The sequence below is a fragment of the Balaenoptera physalus genome (assembly GCF_965194825.1).
Source record: "Balaenoptera physalus genome assembly, chromosome: 13".
NCBI classification, from domain to species: domain Eukaryota; kingdom Metazoa; phylum Chordata; class Mammalia; order Artiodactyla; family Balaenopteridae; genus Balaenoptera; species Balaenoptera physalus.
Genome location: NC_138892.1, coordinates 62,951,110 through 62,963,137, shown reverse-complemented (window position 1 = coordinate 62,963,137; position 12,028 = coordinate 62,951,110). Strand labels below are relative to the sequence as shown.

General features: G+C 58.2%; 1 protein-coding gene across 1 annotated transcript in view; it reads right to left on the bottom strand.

Annotated features, from left to right (window-relative positions):
- Positions 1 to 11,214, bottom strand: part of FIGNL2 (fidgetin like 2) — a 30,161-nt gene extending 18,947 nt beyond the window's left edge. The window contains exon 1 of the mRNA XM_082421354.1: positions 10,991 to 11,214. The gene's annotated coding sequence lies outside the window, so the exon portion shown is untranslated. The remainder of the gene's footprint in view (positions 1 to 10,990) is intronic.
- Between the last annotated feature and the right edge of the window lie 814 nt (positions 11,215 to 12,028).

Genomic DNA, 12,028 nt, shown 5'->3' with positions numbered 1-12,028 from the left:
TTCTGGACTTAATCCTCGTTGCGGGCTAGATGAAGATCCTTTGTCTCTGCCCAGTGGTCTGAGCAGGATGGACAGCCTCCCTCAAACCACCCCCCCCCAAACAGGCGCACAGCGCGTGTGCGCGCTCGCGCGTGCGCACACACACACACACACACTCCCAGCTGCTGCCATGAACTCCCTCCCATGGTCTTTCTAGCCAATCACAGCACTGAATGGTAAGTCCCACTGCCCAGCGGCCCCCAGGGAGTGTATTAGCACATTTGAACCGCTCAACCTGCAATGACAAAGCCTGGGGCCTTGGGAGGAGACACAGCGGGAGGGGAGGGGGGCCTGTGGGGAGCTGTCCTCCCTCCTCTCCCAGAGGAAAGCTCAGGACTAAATTAAGCATTCTGGGGCACAGAGGAATTTGGGGGCCCCAGCTCCAGCAGTGAATAAGCGATCCATAAAATCCCAATTTACACACTCACTGATCAAACGGCCCATCTACTCCCCTAGGAACTTGGGCATGGCTCCTGGGCTTTCCCCTCTCTTGCAGAAGGTGCTGGGGTGCCAGACCCAGGACACAGGCAGCCAACGCTTTATCTGCAGACTCAGTCCCATCCCCGATCCCCATGAGGCACACCCATTCCCAGGGCTTGGGGACCTGCCTCTACCCACTGTGATCTGGCTGCCTTTGGTGGGACTCGTCAGGTCTGCCCTCTATGAATGACAGCTCTTCTTCTCTCCTGTGCTGCCCCGGGGCTGCCGGGGCTGACTTCAACCTCATCAGAGCTGCTAATCACTTTTCCAGCTCTGAAGCCCTACTCTCCTGCCCCCTCCCTTCTTTCCGACAGCCCCTCCATGTTTTCTCTTGACCCTCATCCTGGTGGCTGTAGCTGCTGGGAGATGCTCTAAGCCCTTTCCTTCCAGCCACACAATCTCACCCCTTCCGCAGGCTGGGAAGATATCCAGAAACACAGGGCAAGGAATATGGGTTTCCTATCCCCAACTCATCTATCTCCCTGGAGACAGCAGGTAGGGAGAACTGGCCTAATTATCACCCTTCCCCCTTCCCCCAAAGAGAACTCAATTTGTCTCCACCTACCTCGATTTTGTTTGCTTTATTTAGGCTGCCTGAAATTTCAGTAACAGAAAACCATGCTGGTTAACAGGCATCCTCTTTTAAATTACCTACAGCTCCGGGAGATTCTGGGCTATCAGCCACTCGGCCCTCAATGAAGGTTAGCAAAGCTGATTGGCTTCTCTCCATGCCTGCTTGAGAGTGGCCCTACTGAGCAAGTAGAATTTTCATCAAGGCCAAGTAAAGCGAGTCTTCGGGGCTGGTAACTGCATTAAGGGCAGCACAGCCCACCCTACTATGCCCTCTTCTCACTACCTGAGCTGTGTTGGAGCAGGTCAGTGGGGGCTTTAACTGCTGGGCCCTGGGACAGGACAGAAAGGGAGGGAGGGCTCACCCTATGTCCATGCTTTCCGGAGGGCTTGGTGGGTCAGGCTGCTATCTCCCAGAGGCCATTGCCTCCTGGGCCCGGAGCTCGATCTCCATGACGTCATTGAGTCCCCCCAACAGACTGCTAGGAGGGGTTTATGGTGCGAGCCCATTGGACAGCAGGACACACTCCTTCCCTTCTTCCTCCTTTCCTCACCTTCACTGGCTGCTCCCAGGGACCCTCAAATGCAGCCTGGACTCACTGGTGATTTCAGTTAGGCAGGCGTCTGAAGACTGACCTGGGGCTGGGGGTCTCTGAGACCACCTGGCAAGCCCAGGGGTCCATCTGGAGGTCACAGTCCCAGCTCCTTCCTAGGGCTCAGATGATGCAGGGAGTGGGTCAGCCTCTGAGATGTGGGGCAAGTGTCTCAACCCCTCTGTTTCCTCCGGCGTGAAATGGGGGAACCAGCATGTCCCAGCATGCCCCCAGGCTGGCATGAGGGCAGTGAAGGAAGGGTGGTACTCTCAAGAATGGCTGGAGGGAGCCAGGGGTTGGGGCAAGACACCAGGCCTGGCTCTGACTTGGCTCCCAAGAGGCCTGGCCAGGCACTTCAGCCTGAAAAAGGCGGGGTCGGGGAGGCTCTGGCGCCAAAAGGATCCAATGCGCTCGAGAGACCCCTAGGAGAGAAGGGCATTTTCCAAGCTGGGCCCCAGAGCGGAGGCATCACCCTGCAGTGTAAGGCCCCTGTCCTGCCCCTCTCGACTGCTGGGTGGGACCGTGGGGGGAACTGAGAACTGAGCTCCACGGCTGAAGCCCACGGCTTCCCTGGACGTCCTGCCTGACCCCTGGCCCTGCTGCCCTGTGTCCTGGAGCACCTCTCACCCACTCCTCCTCTGCCAATAGAAGGAGGAGCCCCAGGGCCCTGCCCCCTCTCTGCCCTCTGTCCAACTTAGAAAATGCCCAGATAATGTCACATGCCCCTTCAGGTCCCTCTTGAGAACCCGCCCTGCCAGACCCAACTTCCTCCCGAGCCACACTTTTCCTGTCCCTGGGAATCTTGGGGAGCACTCGGCTTCTCAACACAGAGTGGGGACAGCAGCGGGCACTGGTGGAGGAGGCTGTGGTCACTGGGGTTACTGGCCTGCTCCCTGGGGCTGGGTGAGACCCTCCCAGTGCCTGTCTCCTCGTGGATCTGCATCTGGGGGCCCTCGTCCCTTGGGACTTGGCCCTGCATGGCTGTGGGAGGGGGAAGAGGTCAGGGCTCTTGACCAGTGTTCAGTCGTAGGCCCCTTGTGCAATCTAGTAAACCTGTGGCCTGTTCTCAAAAGTATTTGTCAGTGCATAAGATAAAAATACACAAGAGAAAAAAAAGGTGTAACTATATATCATGACAGATGTTAGCTAGACTTATTGTGGTGACCATTTCATACTATATACGAAAATCAAATCATTATGTTGTACACCTGAAACTAATGGTATATGTCAATTATACCTCAATTAAGAAACAAATAATACATGGGACTACTTTGTCAATTATACCTTAATAAACCTGGGGAGGGGGTAGAATTCTTAAAATATTCAATACACGGGGCTACACAGGGAATTAATAACATTGGAATACAACTCTATTCATGAGCTCCTCCGGGATCACGGATCACGGGTGTTTAACCCAAGAGACAAAGGCCCCCTCTCAGACTCCACCCCCTTCCCCCCAGCCAAGCTTAGGATCCAAGGTTGACTTGAGTCAGTTTGGGTGGCATGTGGCCTCCAAAAGGCTTAAGCTTTAAAGTCTGTGTGATCCTATGTTCCCAGACCCCAAATATACCCCCCTCCCTGTGCATAGGGGTGTGTGAGAGACACCCCACACAGGGCCAGAGCAGAGCAGAGGTAAGGGAGCAGGCCCAGGCAGCCTACCCAGGCTTCCCCAGCAGCTGCCTCTGCCCCCTCCTACTCCCTTCCCAGCCCTGGGGGAGCCGAGCTGAGTAACTCCAGCTATGCAGCCTGGCCGGTCTACCTGGGCGTGAGTGGGCAGGGCTGTCCTCGAGGGGGTGGCCCCCTACACCTGCGGGGCCACAGGAACAGAAAGAGAAATCGGGGGGGATGGTGCTGGGCAAAAACCAAACAACCACAGCAACTCCTGTCTGCTCTGGTCTGGGACCCCAGCACGTGTGCCAAGCACTGCTGTAAGCACATGAGCTCATGTAATCCTCACAATAACCCCAGGAAGGAAGTATGACTGTTACTCCCATGTTACAGAGGAGGAAACTGAGGCATAGTTAACTTGTCGAAGTCACCAAGCTAGGACACGGTGCTGGGTGGCAGCTCTGTGCAGGCCCTCGGCTCCCCCCCCACCCCATCCTCGAATGAGGCGAATCTGCCATGAAAGATTTTTGGCTTAATGTTAGCTGTCTGAGAACATGTAGGTTGTCTCTGGAAGTGATAAGCTCCCCATCAGTAGAGGCATTCAACACGAGAGGCTGTCTACAGGGAGGGGCACTCTTGGGCAGGTTGATGGGCTCTTCCTCTCCTCTCTGCAATTTTTCTGGGTCATCCCCACTTACATGTCTAATAGGCACTGCAAACCCAACAAGTCTAAAAACTGAACTCCTGACCACCCCACCCCGATGAGGCAGCTCCATCTTTCCCAATAAGGGGCTCAAACCCCAAAACTCTGACCCGAGAGGGCTACAGTATGGAAGATGGTGACAGGAGAATGGCCATCCCACATAGAACACAGGTCACCTGGAAAAGGAGCCCCTTCCTAGAGGGGTGAGCATCTGGCCACCAATGACCGCTGTCTCTCTGAGGAGCTGGGTGGGAGGGGCGATCCCCCCTGGTGGCCAAAGTCCCACTGGAGCCCCTCTGCCCCAACAGAAACGTCCAGGTAGACCGGGTAGATGTGGAAGAACATGAGGCAGGGGGAGGTGTCTTTTTGCAGTATAACCCGAATCTCCCCAGTTTTCTTTCCCCACTGGCCTGGAAAGAAGAAAAAACACCCCAGACTCTCAAACATCCAAGGGCCCAACAGGCCAGTCAGCAGCAGGTGGACTCTCCCAGTTTCCTAAGTCCCACTGTCAAAAAGATGGAGCTGCCTCATCGGGGTGGGGTGGTCAGGAGTTCAGTTTTTAGACTTGTTGGGTTTGCAGTGCCTATTAGACATGTAAGTGGGGATGACCCAGAAAAATTGCAGAGGGGAGAGGAAGAGCCCGAATTAGGGCCTCTGTCACCTATGAACAGCCTCCCTCGGGAAAAAGAAGTCTCCTCGGGACTCTGCCGAAGATGCAAGGCCCTGCTGTGAAGGAAGTGGTCTTTTCCCAAGTCTCTCCTCTCCATCCCATCCTGGGTCCTGTCCACCGCTCCCCAGCTCAAGCGCCTTCGGAGGCTCCCTCCTACGCAGGGAAAGCAAGGAGAGCGGTTCTGAAAGCTTAGCCTGTCCTTTTGCCTATTCGCTGGTCCTTGACTGTCTTGTAAGCTCCTGGAAAGTGGGACCACATCAGAAATAATGATTGTTGTTGGGGCTTCCCTGGTGGCGCAGTGGTTGAGAATCCGCCTGCCAATGCAGGGGACACGGGTTCGAGCCCTGGTCTGGGAAGATCCCACATGCCGCGGAGCAGCTGGGCCCGTGAGCCACAACTACTGAGCCTGCGCGTCTGGAGCCTGTGCTCCGCAACAAGAGAGGCCACGATAGTGAGAGGCCCGCGCATCCACGATGAAGAGTGGCCCCCCTCGCCGCAACTAGAGAAAGCCCTTGCACAGAAACGAAGACCCAACACAGCCATAAATAAATAAATAAATTTAAGAAATAATGCTTGTTGGATGAAAGCCTGCCCAGATAAAGTATCTGGGTCTGGCTCAGGGCCCTGCTGAGTGTGAGGTGAGTGTAGCAGTGCTTCACGGGGGTGCCTGTAGCAAAGCAAACAGCGCCAGGGCTAAGGATGCGCTCTGCTCCTTCCAGGCCACATGGGAAGCCGAGGGTTGTTATGGAAGATCCGAGGCAGGAAAGCCCCACTCAGGGGCTGGTATGTAGGTGCCCGGGCAGTGTGTGGGGAGTCTCAGGGGCCCAGGAATCCCGGCCCTGGCTGGGCACCGTCTGGAACCTGGCTGAGATACGCCCAGGACCTGGCACAGTGCCAGCACCCAGCAGGTGCTTGACCCAGGTTCGTTAGAATAAAATGCAGCCTCTTTGCCACATCTTCCCATCCATCCCCAATTGATTAATTCCAGCACTGGGCAGGGGATCAGGTGGCCTGAATGTGCCAGGCAGTGAGGGGAGGCAGGGGGGAGGCAGCTTCCACCTCCCAGATTCCAGAGGTAGCCAAGCTGGCTCCCCTCTCACCCACCTCCTGAGCCCCGCTCCTGCCCTGACTCTATCTACTTTGGAGAGAGCTTCAAAGATGGCCTGGGCAAGCCCTGCCCTGGGCCAGAACTTTCACACACATGTCCCCTCTTTCTCCTTGCTCCTATGTTGGGAGTTGGTTCTCTGCAGTGGGTTCTGAATCACCAAGTGGGTCACCAGAGGTAGGCATGTACTTCAGAGACAAAGGACACACTATGTGAAACCAACACCTCTATCACCTATGAACTCACGCACTAGTGTTCTTACCCCCATTTTGCAGATGAACACATTGAGACACAAACAGAGTACGTGACTTGTCCAGGGCAATTAGACCTGATTAGTGGCAGGGTCATTGCAGCCCAGGGCTTGGCCCCTCGGGTAGGGCGCATGATTGGTCATCATAAATTGGGATTGGGGCCTACGGAGGTTGGTCCGAGGCCACTGCCTAACGCTACCATTCACTGAGAACACCCCACCCCACCACCAGTCCCCAAGGTGAATTGCAAAGGCTGACTGTCCACGCCTCCGTACTAAAGGAAAAGAGAGCCAGGCACCTGGATGGCTCCCACTGCAATCCCTTCTCCTTGGCTGGCCCAAGCAGGAAAATGTCAACATCATCAGCAATCAGAGACGGTCCCAACTCACGATGGTTTGACTTACAACTTTTTGACTTTACAATGGTGCGATACGCATTCAGTAGAAACCGTACTTTGAATTGTGAATGTTGATCTTTTCCCGGGCTAGCGATCAATATGCAGTAGGATCCTTTCTCGTGATGCTGGGTAGTGGCAGTGAGCTGCAGCTCCCAGTCAGCCATGCCATCACGAGGGTAAACAACTGATACAAAACAACCATTTTGCACCCATTAAGCCATTCTGTTTTTCACTTTCGGTACAGTCTTCAATTACTTACATGAGATTTTGAACACTTCGTTATAAAATACGCTTTGTGTTTGATGATTTTGCCCAACTGTAAGCTAATGGAAGTTTTCTGGTCACCTGTAAGGTAGGCTAGGCTAAGCTATGATGTTCAGTAGGCTAGGTGTATTAAGTGTGTTTTTGACTTACAATAATTTTAACTTACGATGGTTTTATCAGGACATAACCCCATCGTAAGTTAAGGGAGATCTGTATAGCCCTGAGAACTGTCCCCTGCATTTCTGACCAGGCCCTCACAGGCCCACAGTCCTTCAAGACTGGGACTCAGGGCTTCCGGCTCCTGCCTCATTTAATCCTCACGATAATGTTTATGAGGAGGGCACCATGATTAGTCCCATTTCTCAGATGAGATATAGAATATTTAATAAGCACTATGTAAGTAAATATTACCTATGATTCATCAAGTCGCTTAAGAGCGTGCTCAGAAAAGAGCTAGACTCTCTTGCCACTCATCCTTGTTCCTGGGGATGAGTGGGTCCTAAAACAAAACAACTCCTGGACCTCCTCTCTCCAGGTGACACATTCAGAGGTGACTAGCCCATACCCCGACCCAGGCAGTGTGAACCTTTCCCACTCAAAGGCTGGCCCAGCAGCTCCGTCCGATACCCCTGGTCTCTTGGCTCATCCTGTCAACCTTCCAAGGAGACAGCACCAAGTGGAGGGCAGGAGTGCTGGGCTGCAGGCCCCACTCTGCTCTCAGCACTTCAGGGGGGTCTGGATTGGGGTGAGGGTTTCTTGATGTAGGGTTCCCATGGGTGTCACGGGGTCCAAGAACCCTCTAAAGCAGAAGGCGAAGTCTAGTATCGAGTGATGGAAGTGCATTTTTCTGGGGATGGCTTTTGAGGGGTCTGTAAATCAAAAAAAAGTTATGGACCCAGGACTGGGTAATCTTGAAGACCCCTCCCATTCCTGGTATTCTTGGGCTACATGCATTTAAACATAAACTCCACTCCTCATCCTTCAAGGCCAACCTCAGTAGCCACTCTGGAAAACTCTAAGATTTCTTGCTTCTTTGACTGCAGCATAAGGCTTGGGACCCACATAGCCTTGTAGGGTCTCTCCTGCCTTGATCTTCCTCACTAGCCTGCCAGCTCCAAAAAGGGAGCAGGGCCAGCCCAGGGCTGAGATGGCAGAAGGCACCAGTATACCCCATGGTCGGCCTAGTGGGGCTTACCCCAGCCCACAGCCTCTGACCACGGGAAGGCGGAGGCTCTCGGTGTTGTGGACCACAGGTGTACCCGGCCTCAGGTCCACCTCTCTCCACAGCGGCCCTGGAACCTCACTGAGCCATGCTCCCGCAAAGAACCTGGTTTTCATTAAATCGGGTAGAGGAGTCATTAGCTGCCAGCCAAGTCAAGAAGAAGCAAACTTCTGCTAGAAGGCATAGGGAGAGCAAGGGAGACCAGCCTGTCCCCTGCGATCCCTGGCTGACCGAGGTGGGGGGAGGGGGAGGCGGGAAGGCTGGGCTCCTAAGGGTCCAGCAACTGCAGCAGTAGGAGCTGGGGGTGGAGAGTGGGGGCAGTCTTGGCCCAGATAATAAGCAATTGTTAATGTGATCCATATGGATCCTGACTGGCCTCTCTGTTTAACAGGATGATAATGGCAGGGAAAGAATGCTGGTCTGTGGGGAAAGGAAGGGGCAAAGTCCTCCCCGGACTTGGGGATGGGGGAGGGTCAGCAAATGAGGAGGAGGAAGAGACCCACCCAGGGGTCTCCACCCACCCAGGAGCACAGAGTTATTTGCTTGGAAGTGTCCAGATTCCATGCTTTGCAGGCTGCCCTTACAAAACCCCTTTTATTCAGCCAACAAATATTTATGGAGCACCCACAAGGTGCCAGGCGTCCCCAGTGGGGACAGGGCGCGGGGAAGTAGATGCTCCACCCCTGTCCTCCAGGAGGAAGAGCCTAGTGTGGACTCAGCCTCAGAGGCTGACAGGAGGCACAGGTGCAGGGTTAGGAGAACATGTAGGGAGGAGCAAGTGACAAGAGCTGCGGGCTCTGGAGAGGGTATATGGAGGAAGTGTGGCATCCGAGTCGGGCCCTGAAGAATGAGGAGGTTGTGGAGAGACAGGGACAATGGGAAAGCATTTGGCCGAGGGAACAGCCAGAGCAAAGGCAGAGAGGCGTGAAATTGCGTGGAGAGAGTCTGAGGTCTCAGCAATAAAGCTGCAGCCCAGGCAGGGGAGGGGAGGGGAGGGGATTCTTGCTCCATAAAAAGCTGTGGCCATGGATGACCAGGAGGAAGGCAGGAAAGGGCTCTGAGAACAACACACTCCGGTCTGGTCCCTCTCCTGCCCCGCTCCAGTCGGCGCAGTGGAATTGTCCACTCATGGGATCCTCAGCCCAGCCCAGCCCACCCTTACACCACAGTCCGAAAATCCCGCAGGCCCTTGGAGGTCAAACTCATCCCTGTGTCTCTCAGCCCTCCTCTTCTTCTCCTGAGGAGACGGGGGTCCCCCTGAAAAGTGGGGGTTATTGGGCCTCCCCCGGAGCAACTCCGCTGCCCCACAGAGCTAATTCCCTTTGGCGCAAGAGGGCTTTCCTCGAGAAGATATTACAGGGAGGGCACGAGGGTGGCTCCTGACAGGGGTGGTTGCTGAGGACACCAGTGGAATCAAGTGGAAATAAATGAAATGGCGTTAAATATGGGAGAGGGGGATTTACGAGGCCTGTCACCCGGTGGAGCGAAGCTGGCCGGTAGGCCCCGCCCCTTTCTCGCCCACCCCAGTAAGTCCCGTCCCGCCCCCTGCCCCGCCGCTCCGGCGGCCGCCGGGTACCGGCGTGCGGCTGGGTCCCCGCGGCGCTCAGCCACGAGCCGCGCAGCGCGTCCGTCCTCCGGGGTCACAGCGCAGCGGAGGACGGCGCTTGCTCCCGGCTAGGAGCTCCGGGATGGGGGCTCTGAGTAACCCCAGCCCGGCCGCTTCCAGGACGATGCACAGGGGTTCAGGTTGGGCTCTGGGGCTCCCCTGTGCAGGGTCAGAGTTCTTTGGACCACTGCATCACCTGGCCCACTCCAGCGACTCCACAGGGAAGGCTCTGGGCCCCGAGAACCGAGAAGTTCTCCCGCCCCGCGGAAGCCCAGAGTGGGCTTCGAAACGGATCCCCATTCCTCGCTGCCTGGCCGAGGGCTGGAGTCCGCTCAGCCGCGGCAGCCCGCGCGGACGACAACACAAACATTCTTCCGTCCTCTATTCTCCTCCAAATTAGGTATCCATGGAGACAGGGCCTGGCAGCCTGACAGCCCCACGGCCTAATCCTGATTTAGTGACCGTCCCTTTAACAGCCCACCCACCCGTCCACCCACCGCTGCGCTCTGGGCTCCTGGCTGCCTCTGGACGCAGACTCCAGGCCACTTACACTCGCCCCCGCGCAGACCCCTTCCCAGGCCTCCTCCGCCCAGGGGCCGAGAAGGGGGCCTACATTTGCTGAGCACCTACTGTGTGCCCAACCCTAGCGGAGGACCCTCTATCGAGCGGGTTCCTTAGCAAGGGAATCTCTGTGTAGACAGACCAAGAGAGGGCTCTTGGAGTGGGGAAGTTTAAAGGGCTCTCGGGAGAGAGGGCCGGGAGCTCAGAGCGTCACCCTCGCAGCCTGTAGCGCACGGGTGAAGGTAAGTTGCTTCCTGCAACACCCTGACTCTGAGATGGGGGCTATGCTCTCCCGGGCCAGAAGAGAAGAAAGGCAGGGGTTGGGCGTGAGGGACGCAGGACCCGCAGGGCCCGATGTGGCCTCAGTCTCCTGTCACTGCCCCGTCACGATGCTGGGGAATCTCCGGGCCTGGAACCCAGTCCCCACCCCCCTCCCTCACACACAGGGGCCGCTGGACAAAGACCTGACGGAGTGGGAGGGGCCTCGGGCCGGCCCTCGGGCTCCGGACACTGGATCCTTCTGGGACCCGAACCCGCAAATTCTGGTTCCCCACCCCCAATCCCGCAGGCTCCCCCCAGAGCCTGCTGCTCGCTATTGCTGCAGCCTCCGCACCAAAGGGGGCGGCGAAGAGGGTGCCCATCGGCGGCGGAGAGGAGAGCCCCTTCTCTGCCCGCCCCCTCCCCCCGGGAAGTGACCCTCGGCTCCCACGCACCCGCTGGGGTCTCTCGCTGGCCTTGCCCTTCGACCCCCGCCTCGTTGAACCCCGCGCCCCGCAGCCCCCGCCCTCTCCGGCCCTCGCACTGCCCCGCGCCCGCGGACAAAGCTCCGGACACCCCGACCGAACGAACGGTCACCACCCCCTGACCCCGGCCCGCCCGCGCGCTCCCGTGCCTGCCCCCGCCGGGCCCGCGGCCCCGTACCTCGGCATCCCGGCCGGGTCCTAGGTGAGTGTGCGCGGCCTGGGGGGGCGTCCGGCCCCGGGGCTGGGGCGCGGGCCGGGGGCGACAGGCCGGGGCTGGGGGGCAGCGGCGCTCACCATCCTGGAGCCGCTACTGCTGCGGCTGCTGCGGCCGCCGCGGGCGGGAGCGGGACTGGGCAGTGGGGGTGGCCGGACAAGGGGCCGCCCCGGCTCCCCCCGCAGGCAGGACCCCCACCCCCACCCCCGCCTCCCCTCGCCCGCCCCCAGCGCCCTCCCTCGCAGGCCTTTGCTCCCCTCCCCTTTCCCTGCTCCTCCCCTCCCCTCGTGCCCCTCCCTTCCCCCCAACTCCCGCCCCTTCCCCGGCCCTCTCCACCCCGGCTGCTTCCCCGCCCTCCCCTCCTCGCCCCCGCCCCGCCCCCACCTCCCCTGGGCTCGCCCGGCCCCTCCTCTCTACCCGCCCGGCCCGGCCCGGCCCCGCCCCTCTCCTCCCCGAGCTCTAAAATAAATTAGCCACAGAGGGGGAAAAAGAGCAAATGACCCTTGGTGTGGAGTGTCATTGCGCCACTCTCAGGCCCGCTCCCGCCTCTCCCGGGCCGTTGGAGCGGGAAGTTGGGGTGGGGGTGGAGGCGGAGCAGGGTGAGGAGCAGTCCCCGAGGCGGGGGGCCGGGACGGAGCAATAGGGCGGCCGAGCGTGTCCGCCGGGTGTGAGCGGCTTCCTGGGTCGAAGGGCAAAGGGGAAGACAGCCGGCCCGGCCCGCCCCGTCCGCTAGCCGCCTTCGACCCCCACTCCCTGGACTGCCTCGGCCTCTCAGCCTAAGCCTGGGAGACTCACTCTTTCATTCTCCTCGCCCCCCCCCCCGCCCCTCCGCCTCTCCGCCCCCAGGTGAACAGTTGGCTGCGCCTGCCCGGGATGCAGAGGGTGGGACACACACAGCCCAGCAAGTCCACCGCTCTGCACTAATGCCACTCCGAGTGGGGTGGGTTCGGGGGAGGACCGAGAGCCCTGGAGGTGGGCAGTGGAGAATGCGATGTGACGTCT